Raw genomic sequence first — 6000 nt, forward strand, 5'->3', positions numbered from 1 at the left:
TGGTTGTTAAGGTCATTCTACTGTTGCCTATTCTGCATCGACATGAATACGTCGAGCTGCTTCCATGCTCACATCTGGAAATTCATGCTTCATCTCATGGAACTGTCCCGCTTCGATCCCAATGGGAACTGCTGATGGCTCTACCGCGGGGAGAGGGGTGTTCACATGCGGTAGCGGGGTATTTATTTGGGGCAATGGGGATGCTATATTTGGCGTGAACTTGTTTGATTGTTACAGGGGAGTTCTTTAGGTTCATCATAGATGTTTTTGCCCCCCAGTAATCGGTATTCGTTTTGGGTGTTGATGCTACTCAAAAGTTCCTTTGAGTTCATAGAAATGGAAATTAGAAAGTGAGATCTTTAATTTCTAAAAGGTGAGATCTTTAGTTTTATGGAAGATGAGGACTTAACCTTTTAGAAGGTGAGAACTTAGCTTCTTGTAGCATTTACCACAGACGACGCCAATTGATGGAGCACGAATTGGATGCTCCCTTCTAGAGGATGACTTGGAGCTTTGCAGTGTGACGAGCTGGTTGTTTTGCAAAAGAGTGAGCTTAGAGAACCTGGGGTAGTTAACCCGATGAGGTCTTTCCAATGCTTAAGTTAGTATTCTTGCGGTAGATTGCAAGCTGAAAATGAGCTAGAGTGCTAGTGTGCAGATGATATTATGCGTACCTTTTTTGTGTCATTTGGGTTGGTGCCTTTATATAGGCTTTGTTTGGCATGGGCTTCACGCACCACATCCGAGATTTCGGGAGGTTGCCTAACCGGTCTGAGATCCCCGGAGGTAACTGCCACGCACATTGACCATCCTACGGAACACTCGGTACATGGGCCAACTTTCGAGAAACTTGGGAGTGTCGGGATATGCATACCAAATTTGTCGGCGAGCACAACTTGCAAGTCGCCTTCTGGACCTCAGTCAGGTCGGCAAGCCCTCGAGGGAGGTCGCTCTTCGTGTCAAGGTCACATCGGCCAGTGACGAGGTGCTACAGGTTGGCCCTAGACGAGGTGCTCCTAACCGACCTAAGTTGTGGTTGAAGTCACTAAGTCGGAGTGAAGACGAACCACGATCTGGGACTCCAAATCATCGCTTAAGTGGTGTCCATGTATCATCCAACTATTCCAAGATGCCATGTGTCACGATGTGACTGGAGGGTCAAATCCGCCCTCATCATTACCTATCAAGAATGGTGGATGATGATGAAAAGCTAGAGGGAAGGAAAGAAGACGAAGTGAGAGGAAATAGGGGTTTGTATTAAATGCTGGATAGAAGTTTTGTCTGAGGCCAAGAAGAATGCAGCCTCAACCAATGGCTATTGTTGTGATTTTTGTTCAACCGATGCATAAGACTGAGAACAGGGGGGTTGGTGTGTGGTGATGGAGGATGGAATGATCTTAGAAAATGGCGAGAAATAGCCAAAAAGAAGAAGATGGTAGACAATCGACCAAATACCACTACCGCGTGGGAAAAACAAAGGTGAGATTCTCTCTCTGGTTTTCCCGCAGGCGCACTCTATCTAATTTTTTTGAGGCTCAGTTTTGATGAAGTACAAATACAAATATGTACAATGCAAATACATACAAAATAATACAAAATAAAAGGTTTCACACTCTACAAATTTGCATTTGTACTCCTTCCAAATTGAGTGGTAGGTACACCAGGGTCTAAACAAGGTGGCAATTGGCGTCATTTATCGGGTTCCCACAGGCCACAAGTGCATCAACGGCGATTGGTGTCATTTATTGGCATAAAATTTGGCAGCACCACCATGCCATGATTTGTAGTGGAGGGGAGGTGATACTCTCTACTGGGCCATTGAAAGTCCACAACTTCTATTATGGTGATGGCGGCGGGGCAACCGTATATTTTGGGGAAATATTAAACTGATTTCAAAAGGGTAAAATGGTCCTCAATTATGCTTAAAGAGTATTTCAGACATATTAAAAATTTTAAGTCGATCACATGTCACCACATGACCGACAACCCAACGGAATACTAATGGTAGGGACCGAATTGATAGTTTCCGAAAGTTTAAATATTGCAGTGACATATTTTAAAGTTTGGGCACTAACTTGACACTATCCTCAAAGTTCAAGGGTATTATTAAAGTGAAATTTTCCCTTTTTTAAGGTAACCAATGGAAATAGAAAGCTGCTTTGTGCTCTTCCTCCTATATTTCTTCTCCACAGAGCTCCACCATTGAGTGGTATCAACAACTACTTTTGCCCTGTTAGCTCTACCTCTTGCAGCATCTAAAATCGATATGAACAACATCAACATATGCTTCAAAACATCTAGTCTATTATCTTTCTTTTTTGTGGAACTACACCATTGGGTTAAGTGCCAGCAAGGCAACAAGCAATGATTTTAGGCTCAGATTGAACATAAAACTACAAAGCTGACCCCATCTCTAGAGATGGCAATTTAATCTGTCCCCATGGGGCCTTGCCCCGATTCGGGTAAGTTTTTTGACCATTGATCGGGGTTCAACGAAACCCAAAACTTTAGGGATTGGGGATGGAGCAGGGATGGTATTTGTCCACCCCGCCCCAACTAGGGCAGGGAATTTGAGTTTGGGGTCGGGGATAAGGTAGGCAAAACCCGACCCCACCCCGCCTCATTACCATTCATACTCTTCTCACCGATTAACTGTTTATTTCATAGATTGTTCAACAAATAAAAACTAAAAATGTTTAGATGACCAGGGTGGACCAAGGAATCTTATCCAACACTGGTTCAACCATTTTGGTCCAGTTTGAATTCGATAGAATTGCCTACAAGCCATGAATGATTAAATAAAAAAGGGAAAATTGCTGAAATCTCCTCTTAAGTTTTTGGTTGTTGCTCAAAACCTCCCCAAAAGTATGGTAATTGAAATCATCTCCCCTAAACTTCCTGACATAGTTGCAAGTAGATCCCCATGGTTAGAATTATCTAAAAAGTGGCATGAAACGTCCAAAATACCTATCAAGTTACTTTTGATCAAAATGTTTATTTTCCAAATTTTCTCTTCATATGAATTGCTAGTCCAAACCCTTCCAACCTCTTTTATGAAATTGATTTTTTTTTCAAATTTGCTTTTCATATCTTGCTCAAAGATAAAGTTTCAATTTAAATTCTCTATTTTTTTTGTTATTTATAAATTTGTATTTTTTTTTAGAAACTTACCTCAATGGTAATTGCATGGGTACTTTGGATATTTTCATGCCTCTTCTTAGGGGATTCTAATAGAAGGGTCTACTTGCAACTATATAAAGTCCAGGGAAGGTGGTTGCAATTGCCAAACTTTAAGAAAAGTTTCAACCACGGCAAAAAACTTAGCAATTTACTCATAATAAAAAAGAGCCATTAACTAAAACATCCCTATAATTTCATGAATTTACTAAAACATACCCTATAGTTTATGTTTTACTAAAACATCCCCAATTTACAATCAATTTACTTAGGGGATGTTCTGTAGTGTGGATGAGAAATTGGTGGGTGTGGACTGGTTCATACCACACCTTGTGGTAGGGACCAATTCACACCACACCATAGTCCATAGTTGTTCTGAACTGTGGACAAACTGTATAGACTGAACTAGTCCACACCCACAGTGGCGTTTTGTAGGTGTGGTGGTCCACACCACACTTTTTGATTCCATGTATCTCATATACATCATGAATGATCTACACAGTTAATCATAAATATCTAATTTTTGCATTTTATATGATAAATATTAAAAAAGACATCAATGAATTAATATTAACCAATAAATATTAATTTTTATAAAAACAATAGTAAATTAATTTAAAAATTAAAAATATATTTTAAATATTTAAAAATATTATTTTATTGATGAAAACATTAAAAACTAAGTGAAATAATTAATATTTTATTGACAAAAATATTTAAAATTAATATTTTATTAAAAATAAAAAAATTTAAAAAATAAGTAAAATAATTACAAACCGGATGAATGCATCAAGAACACAAAAACAAACGATCGGCTATTTAGGATTTAGCATCATTCAACAGCTAAGAGGGAAACGCAATACTATTTGCACAATAAAGAAGGATTGCATCAAGAGAAAAACATAGTACATAGGATTTTCGGATCATAACTAACATTTGTCAAGAACAACACTTGAAACAAAACTGAACAGAGAGAGAGAGAGAGAGAGAGAGAAACTAACATCGTGAGTTTCTTCAAGATGGAACCTTGGAAGCTGGACTGGTGGAGGAGAGTTGCAGTGGTGGAGAGCTTCAGCGGGTGGTGGAGACCTCCAATGGTAAAATGTGAAGTAGAATAGGGTTTCAGGGAGAGTGTGAAAGCAAGGGATCAAAGAAATACCTGTGGATGAGCCCTAACCACGATATTTTGTCGTTGTTGTTAAATTGGGTTGTGAGCCAGCCGAACAGGTGTTCATGCCGTGGACCAAACCAGAATGGTCCCATCCACGACATGAACACCAAACCGAACACTGCCTTAATCAACCTTCCATTAGTTGAAAGTGGAAAATGGCAGTTTTAACCCTAACATCCATTCTAATAAATTTAGAGGGTGTTTGGAATCGTGGGCGTTTATTAAATAAATGCTACCACATAGGTGCCACTTCAACATTTCCCCCATTATGTGAATCTGTTTGCATAGGGACTTGCAAAAGTAGGCTTTGGTTATATGCAAGCCTACCATTGGGGGAAGCTTCATTTTAGCGCTTCTCCCAATAGGTAGGCGTTTATTCACTATTTTGCTGATGTGGTGCCTAAGTGTCAATAAACGAGTTCATTCTTACTTTTCTCGGTTTTCCAAACAAATCAAGTATAAAACATTTAGTAAATAAGTTCATAGTTCAAAACACATACTTAATCAAAAGAAACTGAAAACAAAAATATCATTTTTACTCCTATTAAAACACGTACAACCACTATTTTTCTATATACAACCATGGGTTCATGCCCTTGAACATTTTCCACTTAGTTTAGGTGATCATGTTACTATTTTTAGATGGAAATCAAATAGTTCTTGATGAAAGGTTGATTAAGTAAGGGCCCATTTGACGTGTCTTTTTGAGAAGATCTTCTTGTAGCTCTAACAGTCAAAAGATGCATTGAACTTTTGAGAAGACAGTTTGACATATGCACATCTTTCCATGTGTTTGCCCGCATCTTTTCGAGCGAGATTAAAACGTGAAAAACATGGGAAGCTTCATTTGAAGCTTTCCGAAATCAACCCAAAATGGGCTTCTTGCGTCTTCTCGACGCACCGTCTTTTGGTGGCTAAATCTTTCACGAACCAAACAGGAATAGACCAAAAATCGATCTTCCCACCTTGTAAACTGTCAATAGACTGCACGGAAAGACACGCCAAATGGACCTAAAAAAGGGTGTTTTAATAAAGTGCAAACCATAAGGTAGGTTTTACCGTTTTTATAGGGGGTGTATAAATGACCCCAAAAAAAGAAAAAACAGAACAAACTTTTTGACCGCTGATGGGTTGAGTAAAAAATTAGCCCATTCAGCTACGACGAATCTGACTCTGACCAAGTCTGCCTTAGTCGAAAAAAAAAGGCAAAACCACAATATAATCATAGAAAAGTAGCTGGTATTTATTAAAAAATAATAAAAAAGAAAAATATGGTACTAGGTCACATTTGCAAGTTAGCAGGTGGAATCAATTGTAATCACGCGTGGGCGTGGTGGACCGTGGACCCTCACAATGCAAAATGGATTTCCACTTAATCCGTTAAGCTTTTGAAAAGTCCACTTGTACTGCTGCTGCGTACCCCAAATTTGACATCAGATAGAAGATTTGCTTTTCTTCGTTAACATTTGATGGAGCAAAATTTTGCTACGGCACCCTGTTTTCCTAGGTCTTCAGGGGAGCAATTTTGTATTGTGGTTGGGTAGCGTGGCAAAAGCTTTGTTACAATAACCCAAAGAGCCCCTTGTTCCTCTTCTTCCAACTTCTGCCATACCATGTTAATGTTAAATAAAAACTTTAAATAAAACGTAGAA

The sequence above is a fragment of the Nelumbo nucifera genome, chromosome 2, assembly GCF_055504915.1.
Source record: "Nelumbo nucifera cultivar China Antique chromosome 2, China Antique-T2T, whole genome shotgun sequence".
NCBI lineage: Eukaryota > Viridiplantae > Streptophyta > Magnoliopsida > Proteales > Nelumbonaceae > Nelumbo > Nelumbo nucifera.